This window comes from Schistocerca piceifrons, chromosome 5 (assembly GCF_021461385.2).
Source record: "Schistocerca piceifrons isolate TAMUIC-IGC-003096 chromosome 5, iqSchPice1.1, whole genome shotgun sequence".
Taxonomy (NCBI): Eukaryota; Metazoa; Arthropoda; class Insecta; order Orthoptera; family Acrididae; genus Schistocerca; species Schistocerca piceifrons.
The window spans coordinates 291,910,666-291,938,083 of record NC_060142.1 but is presented as its reverse complement, the minus strand read 5'-3'; the positions used below and the strand labels follow the sequence as shown (position 1 = coordinate 291,938,083).

Genomic DNA, 27,418 nt, shown 5'->3' with positions numbered 1-27,418 from the left:
TTCTAGGGGACTGATGACCTCAGATGTTAAGTCCCATAGTGCTCAGAGCCATTTGAACCATCTGTCATCGTCATTACCGCTCAGCATCTGGCACCATTGTGCAGAAAGCAACTGGGCGCACAGCTCGAACATCTCTGGTATATACAGCCCCTATGTGGACAACAGCCTTTGCGTCTCTTCTATCTTAAAGACCACGCCTTCGCGGTCTCCGTCACATTTTTCAACGAGATAACGCAAGACCACACGTTGCCCGTGCTCTCCTGATCTACTTCGATACAGAGGATGTTCGATTGTCACCTTGGACAATACGATCTCCAGATCTCTCACCCCAGAAAAATGTGGTCACAGGTTGCTAAGACACTGGCAAGATACAACGGACAAGCCACTGCGATTGTTAAATCCAGGTATAGACTAGAAGCAGAATGATGTGCCCGTATCTACAGTCCAAGCTCTGTTCGATTTGATGCCCAGCCGGGTTAGGGAAACAGCTGGTGCTAGAGGTGACATCTCTGTAAACCGAATTTTGTACTCTGTACACCCCCAAATCACCTACAAATATAATGGTATTTGTACTGCTGTACTGTCCGCCCCGATAGCTGAGTGGTCAGCGTGACGAATTGCCGTCCTATGGGCCTGGGTTCGATTCCCGGCTGGGTCGGAGATTTTCACCACTCAGGGACTGGGTGTTGTCTTTATCATCATTTCATCCCTATTCGACGCGCAGGTCGCCCAATGTGGCGTCGAATGTAATAAAACCTGCACCAAGGCGGCCGGACCTGCCCCGCAAGGGTGCTGCATTATACAGTTATGTTAAAGATTACTTTTTATTCACATTTATTACAGCTCTGTTTCTCTCTTTCGGTAAATGCTGAGGTGATGTGAACAGGAGGTATACAAGATACAACTTGCTTTTTAAGTATATACTGTCGCTTGTCGGAAGGATTTTTTCCGCGAGAAATATTTATCATTAGTCTTGAAAGTTTTTTAATTAATATAGTTTCAGAATATGACTGATCCTTACAGAAACCGTGCATTCCATTGAATATATCTTGAGGAACACATTTTATCCAGCAGTAATATTTTTTTGCATTTGCCTGCCACTGATCGTTTCGGTATTTTGATCCAGATGCAAAGTTCCCTAGTAGCAAACGACTATTCATAAACATGTACAAAAAACTGAAAGATATTTATTGCCAGTCAATAAAGGCAAATATCATAACGTCGTGGTAACAGAATGTTGTCAACAATAATCATTTAACATTGCCAAAACGACCGATTGTTTCCGCTCAGAACTGGATGCTCCGGGGATTAACCGACTGCAACTGTTCCTTTTTCTCATAAACTTGCTCCAACAGACTAATTTTACTTGAAAGAAATGAACGAATAATCATCGAACAGGGGATTAGGGAAGGACGGGGAAGGAAGTCGGCCGTACCCTTTGAAAGGAACCATCCCGGTATTTGCCTGGAGGGATTTAGGGAAATCACGGAAAACCTGTATCAGGATGGCCGGACGCGGGATTGAACCGTCGTCCTCCCGAGTGCGAGTCCAGTGTGCTAGCCACTGCGCCATCTCGAACAGGTACATAAAACTACAAACGACCCAATCGATTTTCACGCGGTTGCTCCCATTGACTGGTTTTACTCAAAAGACTGAATGATACGTAAAATTATAGCTGATTATAGATTATTTTCATTCTGAGGCTGCCGTGGACTGGTTTCACTCAAAAGAAGAAATTACTGATTCAGTCGGTACGTAAAAGTACAGAAGAACGGGATCGATTGTTTTCCAACAACCGACTGAATATGTTGTTTTCATTAGCTTGTGCCCGTGACTACTATAAAATATAATTTCTTTGTCTGTGCCCTTCTTAGTATTGCAATTTTAATGACATGCAGTGTATGCATATGAAGCAGGTAGCGGCAAAGACCTTTACTCGTAATCACTGCGGTAGCAGTAGGCGGAAGTTTCATCTGCATGCGATCCGACACCTGCTCAACATTAAGCTGCGCGGAAGCACACCAAGGGGCGCATGCGCAGAAGCGTGGGGACAAGGCCTCGCGTGTTCGCCACGGAAGAGAGAGAGAGAGAGAGAGAGAGAGAGAGAGCGACGGGCAAACCGCGTCTCCTTTACGACCCGCCGGCTGCCGTTGGGACGTCGCAGACAAAGCGCTGGAAGCGCCAACAGACGCCGGAAGGCCTCCAGCTGCATATTTACGTGCCGCCGGATCTGACTTGCATGAAGGCGAGGTAACGCCTCGACTGCGCCCTCGCTCAAGTGCAGGACCACTGCTTGCGAAACCGACGGACTTGCGAGAAAAAGTTCTGTTGTGCAGAACGAGAACCGCGAGCTGAGTTCTCGATTACAACATGTTCTCTGTGCTCTCGAGATCTGATGTCAAGTTTCCGAACACCGAGCCCGACAACGTGAGGAATAGGGTCTTGTCAGCAGCACTCGAGAAAAGAACAAGACTTGTTGCTTGTGCCCGTAAAGGTTCTCTGTCCTCGGAATTTATTGCTATTTGCTTCCAGCAATATGTTAGCTACGTTTACAGGACAGCAATTTGAGCTCACCGGATAAAATGATAGCGCTCAGAAAAGCACACGGGGTGCTTCGTAGCGTCGTAAATAGTATAAAACCGGTACGAGGCGATGGTGTACAACGGTGCCTGGGCACTTGCGAATGTGGACACTTGCGGTTCTCCCTGTTCTGCAGGTCGAAACATAGGCCCTTATGCTCACTTTGCTTCCGAAGTTCCTAGTGTGGCCATCAGCATGGAAGTTACCACGACGAAGGATTGGCCTTCTGATTATCACGGTGATCACAGTTATAGTAAAGTGAAGGACTCTAAAGAAACTTCCTGGGAGATTAAAACTGTGTGCCGGACCGAGACTCGAACTCGGGACCTTTGCCTTTCGCGGGCAAGTGCTCTACCAACTGAGCTACCCAAGCACGACTCACGCGCCGTCCTCACAGCTTTAATTCCGCCAGTACCTCGTCACCTACCTTCCAAACTTGCAGAAGCTCTCCTGCATAGCTTGCAGAACTAGCACTCCTGGCAGAAAGGATATTGCGGAGACATGGCTTAGCCACTTAGTTCTGCAAGGTATGCAGGAGAGATTCTGCAAGTTTGGAAGGTAGGAGACGAGGTACTGGCGGAATTAAATCTGTGAGGTCGGGGAGTGAGTCGTGCTTGGGTAGCTCAGTTGGCAGAGCACTTGCCCGCGAAAGGCAAAGGTCCCGAGTTCGAGTCTCAGTCCGCCACACAGTTTTAATCTTCCAGGAAGTTTCGTATCAGCGCACACTCCGCTGCAGAGTGAAAATTTCATTCTGGATTCTAAAGAAGGTGTTTTTAGGTGGGTGTGAATACGCCAGAAATAAGGATCACATCAAGAGAAGGATGCATTCGACGTACGGAGAGGAGTTAAACGTTTCAGAACATGTCAGTGGACCACGAGATGATGCAGCTCTTGAAGTGAAGCAGGTGGAGAGGACGAAGCAGAAGGCTTCAGAAGAAATTATGCAGTTATTCGAGATATACGTGGATGAAATGGGATATTTCTATAACAAAGGTTATGATTTTGTTACATTGATGCCTAACCCAGAATTTATAAAGAGAACCTTGCGTCGTCAGCGGTGTAAGAGCGCGGAAACCAACAGGGGCCCAAGAACTATTGTGAAATTTATCGTCATGAAGCTTTCTTAAAAATGGGAGACGACGGTAGTTTTCTTCTATAAGACGACAGATTAGAGAGCAGAGGATAATAATTTTTAGTGGAAAAAAAGGAAAAGAAAGTTTAAAAACGACTTCGCATTTTTTTATGGATGGGACATTTAAGAGCTGCAGTAAGCAGTTACTACAAATCTCTGCTATACACGCAGACTTCGGAGGCCCGAATGACGAAACAAACATTCTTCCTGCTGCATTTTTACTACTGCCCTCCCCTCTAGAGGTTCTGGAATACAAGCGCCCCCTGTCGCCACGATATACTGCCTAATAAAAAGAAAGACGCAATCGTTCGGTTGTTTCGTCTGATCAAAAACTTTCTGCCTAACAGACGTGGACCCGTGCCTTTCACAGGCTGCTGCGATCTTAACCACGTGAGCTATCCAGACACAGGTCACGATTCGCTCTCCCAGCTTCAGTTCTGGCAGCGTCTCTTTCCTACTACCCCAAACATCACAGGAGCTCATCTTGAGGAGCACAGTGCTAGTCCAGTAGGGTGTGGAAAAGAGCTCCACTGAAGTTTGCGCAGCTATCCTGTGGTATCACATATAATTACCACTCCATTGGTGTTCTACAGTTGATAACGGGATTGGAAGCTTCTGTTAAATGCCGATAGTGGTCGCACAGGATCTGGAGTACCCACTGCTGGGTGCCAGCTCAGCCACGATTTGGGACACCCTGTATTTTGTGAACAGTAACTGTCCTGTCAAATTTTCTTGGAGTACTTGTGAAATTACCTCTGTAGCTGCCGATTTTGTTCCGTGAAGAGCGATATGTTACGTTCTCTCTGAGAGAAGTCTTTAATTCAGTGACAAATCTCGTCTGATGTTCGGTAAGCTCGCATTTTTCAAGAAACGATAGTGCGTTGCGGTGTCAAATGCTTTCCTGAGGTCTGAGAACACGGCATCCTCATGAGTGCCGATGTCTACGTCCTTGTGGATCTCACGGTGGGACAGAGCGAGCTGACCATGTCAGTTTTTAGGGGGGGCATTTTCGTTCTCCAAACCCATGACAATACGTGAGCATAAAACATAGTCCATAATTCCACAACGGATTGACGTCAGCGATATAGGCCCATAACTATGTGCATATGTCCAGTGGCCCTTCAAAAGCCGAAACATCGACAGTGTCAATAATTATAAAAAAAATGGTTCAAATGGATCTGAGCACTATGGGACTTAACTGCTGAGATCATCAGTCCCCTAGAACTTAGAACTACTTAAACCTAAATAACCTAAGGACATCACACACATCCATGCCCGAGGCAGGATTCGAACCTGCGACCGTAGCAGTCGCGCGGTTCCATACTAAGCGCCTAGAACCGCTCGGCCACTCCGGCCGGCGACAATAATAAAAACGAACAGTCAAATGGCGGCAGTAATATTTTAAAAGTGATCATAATATTTTGACACTCCAGTACAGAATTTTTACGGTTTGCAGACAGTCAGCGTTCTCAGCATTCTTACTCTCATAGTGAGGTGAGTACAAATACGTAATGGAAATGTATCACTGGCGTGTGAGGGAGCAAGTCTGTGGTTAGCAGATGAAACGGCAGCGAGACTTTCTAAAAGATTTCAGAATACAAAAATTTAAATGTCAAAAAAGTACTACAAGGAATTATTGAAGCTGAAGGCAAATCAAAATATGTACAGCAGATTATCAGTCCTGTAGTAGTGACGAAGGGAAAGAGAGAGGACGCACAGAACAGCATCAAGCTAGTCGAAAAATTGATGATTTCTAATTAGAAAAGTTCCTTTCCACATCTCTTCATGGATTTAGTTTTTCTTTGGTTTATCTTTAACCTAAACTCTTTGACATTCTGTGTAAAATATATAGTTGTTACGGATTTCCGTAACTGAAGCGCCGCGATCGCACGTTAGTCACAAAACCACGCCAGCCATATTCAGACCGATTTCTTAAGCCATCTTTGGTACAAATTCTCTCAATGGCGTCCCATAATTGGTGTAGTTCTGTCTCAGGCAACTACGTAGAGGAGCGAGGATATTTATTCCGCCTGGGGTACACAGCTTGTAAATTGGCCGACATCATATCTGCCCATTCCAGTAAAGTGCAACAACTGGTTCCTTACTACAACCCAAGCAACGATAAGCCATACGGTGTTTGTGAGGTCGACAAGAATAACAGCGTTTCCATTCGTTCCGTTCCTTTTTGTGTCCCAGACAAAGCAATTGTGGCTTTAACAAGCCGTACCCATTGCCCTCTGTGGAATTTCGGGCGCCAGTGAAAGATATCGCCTGCGGTGGAGGGAGAGGCTCCGGCAAGCCAGCGATACGACGCGACGTCCACTAACAAAAGGGTGACCCGTCACAGAACACTTTACCAGACGTCCTTATATATCGGTCCCGTGAGCCATCTATCTTTGTCTGGAGAGAACGTCTGGCGCCGGAATCATTTTGCCTCCCTCGCTTTTCTATCACGAATCACATGTAGAAACTTACGGCTGCCTTTATTCCTCATAACTTTAAACAAGCTTACTATTTCGGATATTCTAGCACCTGTTACTGTGTACTGAATATAAATAAAGAAGACTTCGACTAGCGAGTTTTTTTAAACATTTCTTTATACCCGATGAAGTAGTTTTCGAGACTTTTCAGGCTAATCTTCAGACACAGTACACAGAAGTTACATGATTCTGTAGCGTGATTCTGGATATTGGGTTTGTAAAAAAAATATAGGAAAAAATATAGTACACTACTGGCCATTAAAACTGCTACACCACGAAGATGACGTGCTATAGACGCGAAATTTAGCCGACAGAAAGAAGATGCTGTGATATGCAAATGATTAGTTTTTCAGAACATTCATACGTGGCGACACCTACAACGGGCTGACATGAGGAAAGTTTCCAACCGATTTCTCATACAAAAACAGCAATTGACCGGCGTTGCCTGGTGAAACGTTGTTGTGATGCCAGGTGTAAGGAGGAGAAATGCGTACATTTACGTTTCCGACTTTGATAAACGTCGGATTGTAGCCTATCGCGATTGCTGTTTATCGTATCGCGACATTGCTGCTCGCCTTGGTCGAGATCCAATGACTGTTAGCAGAATATGGAATCGGTGGGTTCACGAGAGTAATACGGAACGCCGTGCTGGATCCCAAAGGCCTCGTATCACTAGCAGTCGAGATGACAGGCATCTTATCCGCATGGCTGTAACGGATCGTGCAGCCACGTCTCGATCCCTGAGTCAACAGATGGGGACGTTTGCGAGACAACAACCATCTGCACGAACAGTTCGACGACGTTTGCACCAGCATGGACTATCAACTCGGAGACCATGGCAGCGGTTACCCTTATCGCTGCATCACAGACAGGAGCGCCTGCGATGGTGTACTCAACGACGAACCTGGGTGCACGAATGGCTAAACGTCATTTTTTCGGATGAATCCAGGTTCTGTTTACAGCATCATGACGGTCGCATCCGTGATTGGCGACATCGCGGTGAACGCACATTGGAAGCGTGTATTACTGGCGTATCATCCGGCGTGATGGTATGGGGTGCCATTGGTTACACGTCTCGGTCACCTCTTGTTCGCATTGACGGCACTTTGAACACTAGACGCTACATTTCAGATTTGTTACGACCCGTAGCTCTACCCTTCATTCGATGCCAGTGAAACCCTACATTTCAGCAGGATAATGCACGACTGCATGTTGCAGGTCCTGTATGGGCCTTTCTGGATACAGAAAATGTTCGACTGCTGCCCTGGCCAGCACATTCTCCAGATCTCTCACCAATTGAAAACGTCTGGTCAGTGCTGGCCGAGCAACTGGCTCGTCGCATTACGCCAGTCATTACTCTTGATGAACTGTGGTATCGTGTTGAAGGTGCATGGGCAGCTGTACCTATACACGCCATCCAAGCTCTGTTTGACTCAATGCCCAGGCGTATCAAGGCCGTTATTACGGCCAGAGGTGGTTTTCGGGGTACTGATTTCCCAGGATCTATGCACCCAAACTGCGTGAAAAACGTAATCACATGCCAGTTCTAGTATAATATATTTGTCCAATGAATACCCGTTTATCATCTGCACTTCTTCTTGGTGTAGCAATTTTAATGGCCAGTAGTGTATTATTAGTCAACATGTGTTGTCAACCGATGTATATTACTAAGATCTTCACTTAAGGTATATAACATACTTTGGTCGGAAATTTTTCTTTGGTTTTTGTGCATGTATTACAGTCGACATGTGGTCAAATACGTTGACCTAATCTGGTGCGAATATGCCGAAAAATGGCGTTATAGTAATTACAGGTTCAGAAAATCCCCGTACGTACAGCAGAAATGATCAATAGTCCGGGATATGACAACAACGATGATTTGAAGCAAAAAGCTGCACAAAGACATATCCCCTATTTCGAATGACCGACAGCAGCAGCATCACTACCACTGCAGAAGCCGTAAACGTACACCATATCTGCATACTCTTCATTAGTGTAGATGTGCGACATTTAAACCAGACGTGTAAAAACGCAGCTAACCGATACTTCTCTCTGAAACACTCTCAGTCCTTCGCACTTCATCATTCACAACACAGCATGGACAACAGCGCCTTCAAGGGGTTAGTTTAATGGCACAGAGACACCTCGAGCAAATAGGTTAAAAACAACGAGGTAGGTTGAGCTAGAACAAAACGTATAAGACGCTGGGTGGGCAAGTCACATACGTATGCGCCACGAGCCCAAAAGCAAACGAATATTGCACATGTTCTATCTCTGAAACCATTCGGAATAGGGCATATCCACCTCTACATGGTTACTTTGCAATTCACACTTAAGTGCCTGGCAGAGGGTTCATCGAACCATTTTCATACTACTTCTATACCGTTCCACTGTCAAATGGCGCGTGGTAAAAAGGAACACATAAATATTTCCGTTCGAGCACTGACTTCTCTTATTTTATTATGATGATCATTTCTCCCTACGTAGGTGGGTGTCAACAAAATATTTACCCATTCGGAAGAGAAAGTTAAAGTTGGTGATTGAAATTTCGTAAATAGATCTGGTCACAAAGAAAACCGCCTTTGTTTCAGTGACTGCCACCCCAATTTGCGTATCATATCAGTGACACTCACCCCTATTGCGCGATAACACGAAACGAGCTGCCCTTCTTTGCATTTTTTCGACGTCCTCCGTCAATCCTACCTGGTAAGGACCTCATACCGTGCAGCAATATTCCAGCAGAGGAGGGACAAGTGTAATGTAGGGTGTCTCTTTAGTGGGCTTGTCGCATCTTCTAAGTGTTCCGCCAACAAACCGCAGTCTTTGTTTCGCCTTCCCCACAATAGTATCTATGTGGTCTTTCCAATTTAAGTTGCTGGTAATTGTAATTCCTAGGTATTTAGTCGAATTGACAGCCCTTAGATTTGTGCGGTTTACCGTACACCGAAAATTTATCGGATTTCTTTTAGTACCCATGTGGATGAACTCGCAGTTTCTATGTTTAGTGCTAATTGCCACTTTTCACACCATACAAAAATTCTCTCTAGATCATTTTGTAATTGGAATTGATCGTCTGATGATTTTACTAGATGGTAAATTACAGCGTCATCTGCAAACAATCTAAGGGGGCTGCTCTGATTATTACATATGTCATTTATATAAATCAGGATCAGCAGAGGGCCTATGACACTACCTTGCGGAACGCCAAATATCACTTCTGTTCTTCTCGATGATTTACCGTCTATCACTACGAACTGTGACCTCTCTGAAAAAAATGGTTCAAATGGCTCTGAGCACTATGGGACTTAACAGCTGTGGTCATCAGTCCCCTAGAACTTAGAACTACTTAAACCTAACTAACCTAAGGACATCACACACATCCATGCCCGAGGCAGGATTCGAACCTGCAACCGTAGCAGTCGCGCGGTTCCGGACTGCGCGCCTAGAATCCCGAGACCACCGCGGCCGGCTGACCTCTCTGAGAGGAAATCACGAATCCAGTCACACAACTGAGATGATACTCCATATGCACCCAATTTGAGGAACGTTATCAAAAGCCTTCTGGAAATCTAGGTACATGGAATCGATCTGAGATCCCTTGTCGACAGCACTCATTACTTCATGGCAATAAGGAGCTAGCTGTGTTACTCAAGAACGATATTTTCTGAATCCGTGTTGGTTACGCATCAGTAAGTCAAGCTGATTCATAATAATGAAGTGTTTTGCTTAAAAGCGTTCCTATCATGTCCCTCAATGCGTCACAGTTTTCTGTATTTCTACAGTGCCTAAAAAAAATAAAATAAAAAAAGGTGGAGCACATAGAAGACATAGTTTGATACCAATGTAACTCCATATAGTTTATACCACGACGACTTTTGAAATTCTCTGTGAGATGTAGAAAAGGAACCAAAGAGCATTAGTGTTGTTTGTCTTTAGTTTTCTTACCAAGCCTGCTACGGTATATAAGGAGCGTGAGCAGCTTCGGTTGTTGAATAATCAGAATGAAGGACACCGAGATGCTGAGTAATCGTTTGAGAGAGCATTGTCAGCACCTGACAGTTTGAAACGTACCTCATTATGAGTATTCATATGACCGGCTGGTCGAATCAGGTAATATCCAGCTTTGTGGGACATCGGAATGCGACAGACATCCTGTGTCCTCGCGCATCACATCTCGTGAGACAGTGTCATAGTGCGATTTTTCAACAGAACAATACTCGTCCACAAGTTACATGTGTCTCCAAGAAATCTGTGTCTGATGCTGAGACACTCCCGTGGCCAGCAAGATCCCCAGATATGTCCTCTATAAAACATATGCGGGACCAGGTAGGAAATCAACTTCGTCAGTAGCAGTATCTGAGGTATCACGGAGCAACCACAATAGTTGTTAGCCAGCTTGCCTCAGGAGGGGTTACAACGGCTTTACGACACCCTTCACAACCGAATTAGTGCATGCATCGCAGCCAGAGGGAGCCCAAAATCATACTGATAACTGGGCTCATACTACCCAGTTATTTGTAGATTTAACTCGATTTTGTGCTCACTGAAGTAAAATCACATACCGCTCAGTTCATCAAGTTTCGTTTCGTTTCCTCCTCCACTTCTGGAGTTTCACTTTTTTTTTGTCAGGCACTGCATTTATACCTCATAACTCTACTTTCATCACACCATACTTTTGCTTGGAAAGTTGCCGATGGTAAAAAACTGGACATAAGCGAAGTTAGGTCCTAATAATTTTGAAGACGACTGAGAATTAGTTCTGTTAATATTTTTAAAAATCTCTATAATCCGGTATATCAATATTTAGAAATGATCGTTATCGACTCTCGATATATCGATAAAAGGTATAACTATATCGAAGGAAAAAATCGAAATATCGGCCTTTAAAAACATCAGCTCCACATTTTAAATATACTGCCGATTTTAGAGCTCTATATTTGAGTATTTATTTATTATTAGATATTCTGTACATCAACAAGCTAGCAGCCTGACTATCCTCATCAGAGCAAAAATTGATGGAAAAAAACTTAATTTGAAAATCTGTAAGTCAATCATGCGACCTTGTGCTGGTGAAGGGCTTGCATTACAATTATTTTTTGATCTACTGTTGTGTTGTTAGTCAACAACTGTGTACATGGTGCTATGTCATGCAATATTTCATTCCATTTAACTTCTCGTACGCTATTTTCTTAATTTATCATTGGTTACCTGTCGGAATAAACCTGTTCTGAAGCCGATGTAGGAAAACTGCGTAGTGAAGCTAAACGTTGCAGTTTCTGTTGGTAGCACCGAATGTCGACCACGTCACGCGTCTGCCCACAATAAAGACCAATCTTGTCATTTCGATTTCTGTTCATCATTTTTAGCAACTGTTTTTGACAAGGTGTATACTCGGACAAGAGAAAAAAATTCCCGGATTTTTCCCTGTACAAAATACACCTTTCCCGTGTTAAGTGACATTATACTTTCCCTTGGAACCGTAAAACCCATCAATCTTTTCAATGGTTAAGGTTTTATGCACTGACGTAGAGCTTTGCGACACTTTAGAAAACGACCCCCCCCCCCCCCCCCTCGCCCCGCTCACCACTCAGTCATGTAATCAATTTTTTGTTTGTGTTTGGGTACATACATATCTGTAGCCCCGATATACATCTAAACCCCATCGCCGTAATACCAAAGTAAGCTACCATTGGGGCGAAAACGAAACGGAGGACCCCGTATCTTCTCTATCAGTCGGCTGCGTCTCCTCTTTTGTTTCGTCTCCTCTACCTACGGTACTGCGGCTGAGATTTCAGTGTGTACAACTGAAATGGTTCAAATGGCTCTGAGCACTATGGGACTTAACTTCTGAGGTCATCAGTCCCCTAGAACTTAGAACTACTTAAAGCTAAGTAACCTAAGGACTTCACACACAACCATGCCCGAGGCAGGATTCGAACCTGCGACCGTAACGGTCGCGCGGTTCCAGACTGTAGCGCCTAGAACCGATCGTCCACTCTGGCCGGCAGTGTTTACAACTGATGACATATATTGTACCTGCAAACAAGCGAAAACTGTATGCCTAACATTACGTTTCCGAGCTGATAATTAAAATTCTTATACTACCGTTCGTGTATTTTAGACATATCGATGCCATCTCGATCGCTAATCGAAATACTTGTTGCAGTTCACGTTAAGGATGACAAAAACCGCCTGGTTAAAACCGATAACGGCATTTTAGTTCTGAATAACCGGTATTTTTCGGTATTTGTTGGTGTCGGTCGTAACAGGTATTTTTTTATTTTTTACTAATAACCGAGTAAAGCCGGAAGGTCAATTAGCCATAGCAGCAGCGCCAAAATTGTTCATATTTTACTAAACTTTTTTTTAAATGGAGTAATTTTTATACGTAAAATCTGAATTGGGTTGAAATATTGCGTTATTATGGAAAATAGGAGAAGCGGTCCGTGCTATTTTAATAATAATGCCGACAGCAACGGGCAACAAACACACGGCGTAAGAAATGATACAGCATTGCTTAAGTCCATGTTGCCGTGTGGCGAAGCTTAAAGTACGCGTATCGATGGCGGCAATGAAAACCTCGTAACTTCATTTTATTAAATTTTACAGGAGAAGCTAAAATGGTTTCTTAAAATATATTTATATAAAGTGACACAGATAATGTTGCTGAATGTTTAGCTACGTAGTAGAAGCTCAGTTATTTACAGATAAGAGAAATCCACGCACTTTCAAATCTGTCTTTGACGCTGGAGTTACTGGTTCATGTAATTACGAAGTTTTCACAGACGGATGAAGTTACGAGGTTTTCATTGCCTAACATCGGTATACGTCCCGTGTATAAGACTTGCTCACACCTGGACTACACGGTAGTTTCGCGCTACCATCGCCGGAAATCCTTTGCACTGCAGAATGGCACTAACACTGGGGTGGAAATACTTCTACGAAGTGACGTAAACAATGCTTCATTTGCTTTAAAAGATTAAAATTTGTCTTCCATTTCTATGAAATAATAAAAGAGAAAGGAAATTATGGTAACAGTAACAAATTAAAAACTTAACAACACGATTCATTGAAAATACAAAAATAGAAAGTAGCTTGGCTGCTACTTGTGCTTACATAATAGGACTTCATCTACTTGTAGCTCTTTAAAACGGACTAATCAACACGAAAAGCAGAGTTCTTCAGCCTCAGTTTTCAAGCTCGGGCACCGGCTATTCGTTATGCCTAAATAGTGGTATGTTCCCCGATTAGGAAATGATTTTTAAGCAGAGTTTCAAAAGATTAGAATAGAAGAAACCTTGTCTTCCTTTTTTGTAGTGTTCAACCACTTTTCATGAAAAACAGCGAACGGTGGACGTACTAATATTTCTTTTGTTTGTGTATTTAATTTAATGTTTTGATTTCTATGTATCCTGAAACAGAGAGAGTCAAAACTTTTCAATCTTTGTTCGACTTCTATGATTATTACAGGGAGTAACACCAATAAAAAACCGAGAATCAGTTATTTGAGAAACTGGCTATTCTAAGCGATTTTAACAGTCAGGCTGAGCTGGAGTGAAAAAAAGAGATATAACCGAAAAGCATTTGTTTCTACGATAACCGCCATCCCTAGACTTCACGTGCAGTGGCGTAACGAGGATTTGGCAGCCAGGGGCGCGTGTCGTGGGCACCGCGGCTAGTAAAAGGACGATGAAGAAGAAGAAAGAAAGAAAGAAAGAAAAAGAATAAGCAGGGAAAGGAAAGGAAGGTACAAAATGAGTCTCGGATGAAGTGTGGAAGGAAATCACAAGGAGATTCATACTGGAACTGGTAACAGTTTCTTTCCCTGATGTGAAGACGCTTATCTAGGACTGTCATATCACTTAAACTGCCGACCCCAGACAAGGAAAACCCCGGACTTATAGGTCAAACCGGGCTATTTTCCCGGACGTTTACAGCCTGTCGATGGTTAAGTTCCGTAAGATAACACGATCGAAACTACCAACGTTCCAATCCTCATTTAATGAATTTTAACTGAGATTTATTAAAATCTATTTATTTCCTATCAATCGAATTTCTCCAGACACAAAAAAGGTCCGGGATTACCTGGGACAGATGCATAACAATCCCTCAGGACGAAGGAAACCTGGAAGCATGGCAGCTCTAAGCTTGCGTCTTATTCTCGGCTATCTCTGGAGCTAGTGTCGTTATGCCAAGAGACTAAATGCAACGAAAGTGTAAAGATTATTCTTGGGATTGTTGCTTTGTTTGTTACGGCTTTGCATTGTGGTTGTGCTACTGTGAAACAATGAAAACCGAATCGAGACTTTGGACATGTACTGTTCCAGGTCTTACATTGTTTCATACAAAAACGTACTGAAATGTGTATCGTTTACTCGACGTTGCGCTGATCTCAATAAACAAGCAGGTTAAGCGGCAGTAAGAACCAAACAACAAACTGGAGAACTGTAAGGGGGTCGGTGATAGGAAGGGGGGGGGGGGGGGAACCAAAGCAATAGTTTGCTTGCCCGTCCGCTATATACTGCTTATGTTAGCTATGTGTGTTTGCAGATCGAGGCCCACGAGAAAGACAGGCCGCGGCGCATACGTCACGAAGGTAGTCCTGAACTCGCTCGCTCGCTCAGCTCAGCAGACAAAATGCGTTTCTAAACCTGTTAACTCGCAGCTGGGCGTGTAAGTACTAACAAGAATTGCATCTTCCACTGGAATGTGCTATTATGAAATCTTACTGATTAACACTACTACAGCAAAAATTTAATTTAAAATCAATACCCGATATAAATGGTATAACGCCTTGTTTATAGCATTTAGTCTCTTCTGTTTAACAGAACTCATTACATCCTGGAAGTGGTGCTTTATGCAACTGATAATAATTTTAGCATGGTTTTATTTTATTGTACGCGAGTACAGCCGAAACAAATTATAAGTAGGCCCAAGGACTTCCCATCATTAGAGAATTCCATAATAGCGGATTCCAGTAGAAGATTCAGTTTTCATTTGTACGGACACGCCTAGTTACGAGTTAACATTTGTAGAAACGTAGTTTGTCTGCTGATTTGAGCGAGCGAGCGAGCGCAGGACTACCTTCGTGACGTACGCGCCGCAGCCTGTCTTTCTCGTAGGCCTCGTTGCAGATTTAGCTTACGTATCGACATACAGAATGTTCAGAAATTCCCGTTACAAGCTTCTAGGACTTGTAGAGGGGAGTTCGTACATAATTGTTTGAATAGGAACCCGTTTCCGTGCTGCGGCTGCTTGAAAACATGTTTGCTTAGTAGGTTTGCCACAGCATAGTCATGGTTGGGGTGCTTACGTCTGATTGGATAGCGTCATTTGAGGTCTATCCTACTTCTCTGACCTGGTCCGAGCCTCATTCACGTGTCTGTGAGTGTTAGAGCAACATGGTTGAGTACAAGTTTGCAGAACACATCGACATTATCCTTCCGGATGGCGGAGCCCACGGTAATGGAAGAGCTGCTCGTCGCCTTTGGTTCTCTGGTTCAAATGGCTCTGAGCACTATGGGACTTAACATTTATGGTCATCAGTCCCCTAGAACTTAGAACTACTTAAACCTAACTAACCTAAGGACATCACACAACACCCAGCCATCACGAGGCAGAGAAAATCCCTGACCCCGCCGGGAATCGAACCCGGGAACCCGGGCGTGGAAAGCGAGAACGCTACCGCACGACCACGAGATGGGGGCTCGTCGCCTTTATCAAGATCGTTATGCACAACGTCCAACTCCTTCACATACCCTTTTCGCCCTAATTACGCAACGGCTTCGAGATAGCGTACACTCGCCACCAGCACGCGTGACTGTGATGCTCCAGGGTGGCACCGCTCACTTCAATCGAAAGAACCCGTACTGCCTCGCATTGAAGAGGACCCGTCTATAAGTGTATGAACAACTGCATCCATACCACCACCATAGCTCCATCCATACCATAGCACCATCCACACCATATCACCACCTTTGGCACTCATAGACATGTGAATGAGGCTCGGATCGGCTGACAGAGGGGTAGGAGAGAAAATTACGTCAGCCAGTCGGAGTAAGCACCCTTCCCCCCCCCCCCCCAAATCATGGCTACCCTGTTGCATAACTACTTAGCAAACTTAAATATCTTCAACATTTCGCGGCCCTGTCAGCAACTGTATAAACATTAATTTTAATAACGAATAGCCTCAGTTGCACCGTTTACCTAGAATTTACCTAGGTTTCAGTCGGGACAACCCAACCTTCTTCAGTATAACAGTATTTATCGTTTGTTCATAGTGGACATCGTCAAGCTAAAACTACAAATCCAGGCTGTAAAACTTACCTGGCACTGCCTCGGCCCCACTTCGAGACCGCGATGCTGCAGCCACGAGTGCTGTACTGGAACTCCGGTACAGCACTGAGGCTGTTCATTATTGAAATTAAAGTTCATACTTTCAAACGGCTGTAGCATGGAAACGGTACGCTTCCGGGTATGCGTTCCTATTCAAAATACATGATACTCACTCTTCTCTACAAGTTCTAGAAGTCTCTAACGGGAATTTCGGAACACCCTGTATGTGGGGTGCAGTTTTTTTCTCGAAACAGCGGTATTGAAACTGCTCAGAAAAGTGGTACCACCAGCAGGGAATTTGGTACAATTGGAACATTTTATCTGCCAAGCGGTGAGAGATAAATGGCCGGCCCGAGAGCATTCCAACACAAGCAGCTTATTACTTTGCGCGCCCTCCCCCCTCTCCTTTCCCATCATACACTTTCACTTGTCAATCAGTTTCCGCTTAGTAATTGTGATACGCTCTGTACACAACTACTGCATTTGGGCACCATTGGCGACCCTCTCAGCTTAGCGCACCAAGCGCCGATTTCGTTCGTGTACTGCATGTAGTAAAATTAAAAGCATTCATGCTCAAATCGTTATTGGCTCTGAAAGCTGGCTAAAGTCTGAGATAAGTTAGAGAAAATTTTTGCGAACTGCCTAACGGTGTTCGGATAGGATACGTTAAACACAGTTGACGGTGGCGTGTTTATTGCTGTTGGAAGCAGGTTATTTTGCAGCGAAATTGAATTAGATAGTTCCTGTGAGTTAGTATGGGTAGAGGTCATTCTCGGCAACCGGGAGAGAATAATAACTGGATCCTTTTACTGACCTCCCATCTCAGATGGTACAATTGGTGAAAGGTCCAAAGAAAACGAGTCTAATTTCAAACACATACACGACTCACCAAAGTATAGTTGGTGGCGACTTCAATTTACCCTCGATATGTTGGCAAAAATACATATTTAAATACGGGGGAAAGCGTAAAAAAATGGCTCTGAGCACTATGGGACTGAACATCTTAGGTCATCAGTCCCCTAGAACTTAGAACTACTTAAACCTAACTAACCTAAGGATATCACACACATCCATGCCCGAGGCAGGATTCGAATCTGCGACCGTGGCGGTCATGCGGTTCCAGATTGAAGCGCCTACAACCGCACGGTCACCAGCGGCCGGCTAAGCGTAAAACATCATCCGAAATTGTGCTAAACGCGTTCTCTAAAAATTATATCCAACAGTTAGTTCATGAGCCCACTTGAATAGTAAACGGTTGAGGGAACACACTTGACCTCTTAGCGACAAATAATCCGAGCTATTGACGAGCATCAAAACGCATATAGGGATTAGTGAACACAGGGTTGTCGTAGCGAGATTGAATATTGCAACCCACCAAATTCTCCAAAGCCGGCCGCTGTCACCGAGCGGTTCTAGGCGCTTCAGTCTGAAACCGGCGACCACTATGGTCGCAGGTTCGAATCCTGCCTCGGGCATGGATATGTGTGATGTCCTTAGGTTAGCTAGGTTTAAGTAGTTCTATGTTCTAGGAAACTGATGATCTCAGATGTTAAGTCCCATTTGAACCATTTTTTTGAATCCTCCAAAAATAAACGGAAAATATACGTACTCAAAAAAAGCAGATAAAAATTCACTTGACGCCTTCCTGAGCGACAGTCTCCAGTCCTTTCATATTAACAATGTACGCGTAGGCAAGATGTGGCTCAATTCAAAGACATAGTATCGACGTCAATTGAGAGATTTACACCAAGTAGACTGACAAACGACGGAGCTGACCCTGCCTGATACACAGAACACATCATAACACTGTTGCGGAAACAACGAAAAAAGCATGCCAAATTTAAACAAACGCAAAATCCGAAGATTGGCGATATTTTACAGTAGCTCGAAATTTAGCACGGACTTTCAATACGGGATGCGTATAATAGTTTCCACGATGAAACTTCATCTTGAAACCAGGTCGAAAATCCGAAGAGATCTGGTCGTATCTGAACTACGCTAGCGGCAAGACAGTCAATGCCATCTCTGCGCCACAGGAAAGGAAATACTATCGACGACAGTGCTGCGAAAGCAGAGTTACTAAAAACAGCCTTTCGAAATTCCTTCACCAAAGAATACGAAGTAAATATTCCAGAATTCGGACCAAGAACAGCTGCCAACAAGAGTAACTTATAAGTAGATATCCTCTGAGTAGTAAAGCAACTTCAATCATACTGAGCAATCATATACAACCGCTCGCTCGCCGAAAGATCCGTATCTATGGACTGGGAAGTTGCACAGGTCACACCAACACTCAAGACAGGCAGTAGGAGTAATCAACTAAATTACAGGTCCATTTCATTTAAGTCGATATGCTGCAGGATTTTGAAACATATATTGCGTTCGAACATTGCGAATTACCGCGAAGAGAACCGTCTATTGACACACAATCGATACGGATTTGGAAAACATCGTTCTTGTGAAACATGACTAGCTCTCGACTCACACGAAGTGTTGAGTGCTACTGACAAGGAATATCAAATTGGTTCCGTATTTCTAGATTTCCGGCAGGCTTTTGATACTGTATCTCATGAATGGCTTGTTATCAGATTGTGTTATGTGACTGGATTCGTGATTTCCTGTCAGAGTTCGTATAACTGACGGGAATTCATCGAGTAAAACAGAAAGTATTTTCTGGTGTTCCCGAAGGCAGTGTTATAGGCCGTTTGCTATTCCTTATTTATATAAACGAAATGGGAGGCAACCTAAGCAGCCGTATTAGGTTGTTTGCAGATGATGCCGTCGATCTAGTAAAGTCATCAGAAGATCAGACGAATTGCAAAACGATTTATAAAGATATATGGTGAGAAACCTGGCAATTGACCCCAAACAATGAAAAGTGTGAGATTTCGAGATGAATGCTAAAAGGAATCCGTTAAACTTCGGTTACACGATGAATTAGTCAAATCTAAAGGCTGTAAATGTAACTAAATACCTAGGAATTACAGTTACGAACAACTTAAATTGGAAATAACACTCAGGAAATGTTGTGGGGAAGGCGAACCAAAGATTACGTTTTATTTTAATACAATTACGGGAATTCAGCCAGGTAGGCATTGACGTGTACATTGTATCATAGACACAGTCCCTTGTCTGTTCAGAGATGTCACCGCCCAAAGACAGCCATACATGAGCAGCGCCTATTAGACGAAGGGGGTCCGACAGACGATCAGTTCCAGTCATTCCACCAGGAAGGAGGTACACGGCTCGTGTTGTCTGTAGTTCACCAGTGCCTAGACGGTCAATACCGCGGTTCTATCGCGTCCACATTGTTAGTTTGTGCCAGGAAGGGCTCTCAACAAGGAGTCTCGAGACGTCTCGGAATGAACCAAAGCGATTTTGTTCGGACATGGAGGAGATACAGAGAGACGGGAACTGTCGATGACATGCCTCGCTCAGCCCGGCGGGCTATTACTGCAGTTGATGACCGCTAGCTACGGATTATAGCTTGGAGGAACCCTGACAGCAACGCCACCAAGTTGAATAATGCTTTTCCTGCAGCCACTGGACGTCGTGTTACGATTCAAACCGTGCGCAGTAGGCTGCATGATGCGCAACTTCACTCCCGACGTCCATGGCGAGTTCGATCTTCGCAACCACGACACCATGCACTGCGGTACAGACGTGCCCAACAACATGCCGAATGAACTGCTCAGGATTGGCATCATATTCTCTTCACCGATGAGTGTCGCATGTCATCGACAGTTCCTGTCTCTCTGTATCTCCATGCCCGAACAAAATCGCTTTGGTTCGCTCCGAACATCTGTGAGCTTACGTTTCAAGCACAGTGAGGCTATACATTTCGCAATGGAATGTGGTCGCATTAAATCAGGTGATGCTGAGAAAATTAATCATTGAACTGATAAGTAGTAGACGAATTTTGCTGTTTGGTTAGTAAAGTAGAGTTTGTAGACTGGCAAAGACACGATAAGCGTTTCTAAGCAAGAGAAGTTTGTTAACATCGAATACAGATTTAAGTGTTAGGATGTCTTTTCTGAAGGTGCGGCCTTGTTTGGAAATTAAACGTGGACGATAAACAGTTCATAGAAATAGAGAGCAGAAGCTTTTGAAATGTGGTGTTACAGAAGACTGCTAAGGATGAGATGTGTAGATCATGTAATCAATGAGGAGGTACTGAATAGAATTCGGGAGAAAAGAAATTTACGACAGCGTTCGACTAAAAGAAGGTATCGGCTGATAGGACATTCTGAGACACGAAAGGATGAAAGGATCATGAATTTAGTATAGGAGAGAAGTGTGTGTGTCTGGGGGGGGGGGGGGGGATTGTAGAGAGAGCCCAAGAGATATAGTAAGCAGAAAAGAGTAGCCTGGAGAGCTGCATCAAAACAGGCTTTGGACTGAAGGCCACCACAGTATTTCGCGAAGTTCCGAGTTCACACAGAGACTTACCGACAGCCGTTCTGGCACAGTGTTACGAATGGAATAGGGAAATGTGATAGTGGTACACGATGTTCGCTTCGCCACAAACTAAAAGTTGATGGTGGCTAACGGAGTTTATGTGTACTTTAATTCTACGCGCAAACCAAGTTGACACTCGGCGCAATGGCTGATGGGAGCGACCGTAAATGCATTAACCATTTACAGTCGCTCCCATCAGCTAATGTGCATTGTGTCAACTTGGTCTGCGCGGATAACGGAATGACTATTTTAGACCGACACAGTTACGTTGTGTATTACTGCCTCTTTATTACTTATTCACGCTTCGCGTTTTGTCTAGTCGAAAGTTCGAACATTTGAAAAGTATGTGTTTCCTGATACACTGGCTGAAACATGTTTGTGTTTCATAGTATGCTTAGGATGTGTTTCTTCCCTTAGTCTGAAGATAGCTTATCTATGTCAGAACGACGGTGGGGTTTTGTACGATATCTGTAGGCGCTCTGCTGCGATGGAACTAAGAAAATTTCTCCACAGCAGAAGAGAGCTGTCAAATGCGCTTTGTTCGAAAAAGGTCGGTTAGTCCATATAACGCGTCGCTTGCTGTATAAGTGCCATGGTAAGATGATTGATAGAGTTGTTTTAATTTTTTGTTCAACGTATTACAGACGTGGAAACCACGAAAACAACCGCCGAGGTATTCCAGCGACGGGAACGGCACAACAACGGGGAACTTCCACCATTGGCAAGAATTAAGTTTTCATTGTTTATTTATTCAAGGTACGTAGAGAGAGAGAGTAGTGGGACGAAACAATTGATTAATCGACATCATTAAGATATGTTTACTGGCGCTTGTATCATGAGTGGCACCTGATTTTTGTGTTCTAGTGTGAGACGTCTGACATTACTTTAGAACAGGTAACGTGAAAAATATGATCACAGCGTCCATATACGAGCGGCATTTGAAAAGTACGTGCAAAGTCCGAGAGATGGCACCACCGGAGTTTATCACGTTTATTTAGTACCATCATTGACTAGAACGCACACCAAGTTTCAGCGATATTGGTCTATTTCTTTGTGTTTGGCATTCGTGTGAATCAAGGAAGTCGAGTGATTGTCAAAAAAATGGACTAAAAAGAATTTCGTGTGGTGATTAAACATTACTTTATGAAAGGCAAAACTCCTCAGGAGACTAAAGAGAAGAATGATAAACATTATGGTGACTATGCACCTTGGATTAGAACAGTTTATAAATGGTTTCAAAATTTTCGGAGTGGCCATAGGGGCACAAGTGATGCTGAACGTTCTGGACGCCCTGTGGAGGTTACAATTCCAGAAATCATTGATAAAATCCACGATATGGTGATGGATGACAGAAGAATTAAGGTGCGTAAGATTGCTAGTGGTGTGGGCATCTAGAATGGACCGGTACATAGTATTTTGCATAAACATTTGGACATGAGAAAGCTATCCGCAAGATGGGTTCCACGATTGCTCACACTTGACCAAAAACGGAATTATGTGAAGTGTTGCACGGATGGTTTGCAGCTGTTCAGGAAGAATCCGCAGGACTTCAAGCGTGTTTCCGTCACTGTGGATGAAACATCGATACATTTCTATACTCCTGAGACCAAACAACAATCTAAACAATGGGTTACCAAGGGAGAATCTGCACCAAAAAAGGCGAAGACCATTCCTTCAGCCGGAAATGTTACGGCGACTGTCTTTTGGGATTCACAAGGGATAATCCTCATCGACTATCTGGAAAAGGGTAAAACTGTTACAGGAACATATTATTCATCGTTATTAGACCGTCTGAAAAACGAGCTGCAAGAAAAACGGCGGCGATTGGACCGCAAAAAAGTCCTTTTCCATCACGACAATGCACCAGCACACACCTCAACAGTTGTGGTCGCAAAATTAATGGAAATAGGATTCCAGCTCGTTTCACATCGCCCTATTCTCCACACTTGGCTCCCTCGGACTACTATTTGCTCCTCAATTTGAAGAAATGGCTGGCGGGACAATGATTTTATTCAAACGAGGAAGTGATCGCAGCAACTATAGCTATTTTGCAGACTTGGACAGTTCCTATTATTCGGAAGGGATCAACAAATTAGAACAGCGTTGGACGAAGTGTATAAGTCTAAAAGGAGACTATGTCGAAAAATAAAAAAGGTTTATCCCAAACACGTAAATAGTTTTTATTTTTGCATGGACTTTTCAAACGCCCCCCGTACGTAAAGTGCCTGATTCTGTCTCTGTCCTTCTCATATGAAGACCTATTATTCTGGGTAAGAGTTGTAGTTTTAGCCTTTAATTTTTTGTTATGCATTTTTCCACAGCAAAATTATTGTGAAGATTTACAAAATGGTTCAAATGGCTCTGAGCACTATGGGACTCAACTGCTGAGGTCATTAGTCCCCTAGAACTTAGAACTATTTAAATCTAACTAACCAAAGGACATCACAAACATCCATGCCCGATGCAGGATTCGAACCTGCGACGTAGCGGTCTTGTGGTTCCAGACTGCAGCGCCTTTAACCGCACGGCCACTTCGGCCGGCCCACGATTTACATTCCGGATATTTTACATCATTGTTCCATTGGGTTGCACAACTCACGAGTCTGCTCACGCAAATCATGACCATTTATCCTGCAGTAGACTAATCAGCGTACATTGTGTTGGTGTGTATAAAATGGTTCAAATGGCTTTAAGCACTATGGGACTTAACATCTGAGGTCATCAGTACCCCAGACTTAGAACTACTTAAACCTAACTAACTTAAGGAGATCACACACATCCATGCCCGAGGCAGGATTCGCACCTGCGACCGTAGCCGCAACGCGGTTCCGGACTGAAGCGCCTAGAACCGCTCGGCCACACCACCGGCTGGTATGTAGCGTGCGACGGAACTTCAATATTAACGACTTGAAGTTCTGTACCTCTTAGATGAATATTTTATATCACATATTTGCAGATGGCTTACTTATAAATCGAAACGAGTTATCGAACAAAATAAATTGCGATGATGACTACCAAGTTTCAATGCAACAGATCGCCTATCTCCATCTTGGCCATTCAGACAGTAAGAGATGTGTCCATGCTTCGAGAATGCAAAAACCGGCTATGCTAAGATGTCGTTCGCCTGAATATTGTGTTAGCTGCCCACACAGCTTCATTCAGGACAATCACCGTCAACAAGAACTAACCGCCGCCAAGCGTGTCCGGCCATCTTTCATCCGTGATGATAGTACACATCGAGATTCAACGGCTAAAAGACACGGTTTTCGCATGAGGAAAGTAAATACTGCTACAGGGATGGGGTTTTGTTATTCCTAAGTAAGGCTCTTCGTCTTATCGATGAGGTTTACTGACTCTTGGCCTACCTAGGAAGGTTTACCAGTTACTCACTGAACTGATATCCTGGTCTGCGTACAGAGCAAGAAATTATGGCATTCGAAAGTAATTGCAAGATCTAGTTTCACTCATCACTGAGAGCTGCATCTGTATAGAATACACGGAGTATAACAAAACTACGTTCAATTACAAACACTGCGTTTTACTGTATTACGACGTGCACATTGGAACATTCAGGTGTAATCTTTCTTTTAAATTGTTGCACTTGCACGTGAGGTAGTTCTATCGTCAAGAAGTGTGTTCCTCTCAGAACACGGTAATATAGGAGTATTAGATTTCTCAAAAGAGAGCGAAACGTGTCCAGCGTGTGAAATCATACGGAGGGAACACTCTTTGACTTTACTACGGAGTCTTTCGGACCGTAGCACTTATCACTTCGCCCGAGGCGCTAATATTTATGTAGACGCTAAAACACTGATAAAACTGGGGCACTAAGATTAGCCAAAAATAAATCTACTTTGATTGACTTATCTAGATGAAATACGAATATTTATCACTGGAAGTAAGTTGACGACAAGCCTAATTATAAACTTGTTTTCCTTCTCAATTTCAGAAGGCACAAAAACAGGTGTAAATTAGGTCGCCGGAAAAATTCAGTGTGTTTACATTTACTAATAACGCAGAAGCATTCAAAAGAGTTCTAACTGGTTCTCTACAATCTGTAAATAATGATAAAATGTAGTAAAAATCCGGCTGACTATGTCGACTACGATAGCTCTCAATTTATGTTGCTTCGGTTTTTGGAATTTTAGGAGCTCCTGCCCGACCTAGGTGAAAATTAAAGCATGAGCACGGAAACTAATAGCTTTTCGTGCCCAGCATCGAAGTAAACCTGATGGCTATACGTGCGACGGCAGTGGGAGAGTCATACGTTACGTAATTGTGTGTGTGTCTGAGAGAGACACAGAGAGAGTACGAGAGACGGACCAGCGCGTAAGTGAAAGCCCACTCATCAGTAAGGCAGTCATAACACGTGATGGACAACTTCTCTCGTTTCCCCAAGGCAAAGCCTGGCGAGCGTCGTACTGTGACTGTGTAAGGCTACGGTGTGACTCATGACGGGAAAGATGTAAAACTGTGCAACTGCTCTGATATGCCGTTATCTCTACCAGAGTTCTAGTCAACTTATACGCTCTGTCGTAGGTCGTTAAAAAAGGTGTGTTATCTTTATCCACTTACTGACACTGCACTACTTACACATGTTCAACATGGCCATTTTTTTCCATTTTTTACTGTTTCACTTAAGTAATTGGATTAATATGTCGTCGCATACGCTTCTGAAAATGATTTTTCAGAAAGAGTAGTGACTCATATCTACTAAGAAACAACCGGAACGGTCGCCAAAAAAACGCGACGTTGATATACGCAGATTTTTCGCAATGCGTTTCAATCTTGGAGCTCGTTAACACTTGTCGAATCAAGAAAACCTATCGCCCGGCGTAAGCTGTACACTACATAAAAATAAATGTCCTCTACCACTGTTAGACATTTGTTGTTACATTCGATGCGCACATTTGCTACAGAGTAGATAAGTGACATGCTATTTAAAAAAAAAAAAAAAAACAAACAAACTGAAAAACCAGAAATGACTACTTAACAATAAAGCTCTGTAACGAAATTGATATTTTAAAGGCGGCACCCACAATGAAATAAAAATTTGTGAAGATGACAATATTCTGCCTAGAGCGAAACACAGATTCATGGTTATTAATTTTGAGCAAATATGGGTGTCTGTGGTTCTACACTACAATTGCGGAAGGCATTTAAAAAAAAAAACTTAGGACTGCACATTTGTTTGTTTTTGTAGCTGTCTGCCTTGGGTGAAAAAGTGTACAGAGAGTAATGTTTTTACTATAACATAGTTTCTGCGAGGAAATATAGGTCTAAAAATGAAGTTACTGGACTGTAAATTATCTCAGCTCCATCCTCATACTGTCTGGTATTGTTTGTTACCTATTTAACTACATACTAACGGTACTAATTTCGTGCAACACCGTACTATCGTAACGGCAAAACGTGGAACGTAATTCAAACTAATTGCTTTTAGTTGGGTATGAACTGTTTTGCAACATTTATGAATGACTGACTGACTGATGATGGGAGCAGTGTCCGAAACAGATAGTTCGAAAGGAGTAAAACAAAATTATGTAAAATTGTCCCTATCTGAAAATTTTCATTTGTAGTCGACGCGCCGCATGCGTTTATTTTGATGTATTGTACTGAGGGCAACTGAAACGAGGGTAACGAAACTCTTTAACTGGACCTGAATGGGTTGGCGCACGTGCTGCTGCTTTAAGGAGCGGCGTGGGCCAATGAGCGTCCCGCGAGTGGGCTAAGCGCTATTTAGGCCGGCGGCTCACCTTGCTAGTGGATGACGACTTCTATCGACGGCGTGCTGGCAGCTGCAGGCGTGTTCGCGCTCCGCCGCACCACAGTCGCTCGGCGTACGCGCCGTCCTCCCTCGGCACGGGGATCAGCACGCGGCGCCGGTGGACTCCATTCTCCTGATGTGCGTGTGCTCGGCGTCCTCTCCAAAAACTGCGAGCGCCCACTCGGCTGCGTCCGCGCACACAAAACACACGCGCACCCACACGTGGCCGGCCCGAGTACGCTCGAGTCCGGCGAAGAAATGCCGCGCGTCCGCCCACAGCTCACTCCGTCCAAAAATGGCGAATGGTACTCGTCCGGTTGCGGCGGCTGGCCGCAGATGGCGCGCGCGGCGCTTTGGCACACTGCTGCCATCTAGCAGCTGCTGCGGCACCGCGTGCGCGGGCGTGCGGCTGGTGCCAGACGGGCGACCGGAAGCCAGAGACCGTGTTATTGACCTATTGGGCGCCGACTCGGGCAAGGTCTCCCACCCTCTCAAGCACCGCCAAACGAGCTGCTTCTCTGATATCACCTACCCAGCGCGCAGCGGCATTCGGCCGACGCAGGATGCCGTGCTTCGTGTGATGAAGTTGGTGTTCTATCAAAAGTACTGAAGTAACTCTTTTGAGTGACTCCTTGCTGCCTGAACTGTTAATTTTTAGTTTATATT

General features: G+C 44.0%; 1 long non-coding RNA gene across 1 annotated transcript in view; it reads right to left on the bottom strand.

The window, feature by feature from the left end:
- Window positions 1–27,046, bottom strand: part of LOC124797973 — a 660,489-nt gene extending 633,443 nt beyond the window's left edge. The window contains exon 1 of the long non-coding RNA XR_007016905.1: window positions 26,742–27,046. This is a non-coding gene — a long non-coding RNA (uncharacterized LOC124797973). The remainder of the gene's footprint in view (window positions 1–26,741) is intronic.
- Window positions 27,047–27,418: the final 372 nt, after the last annotated feature.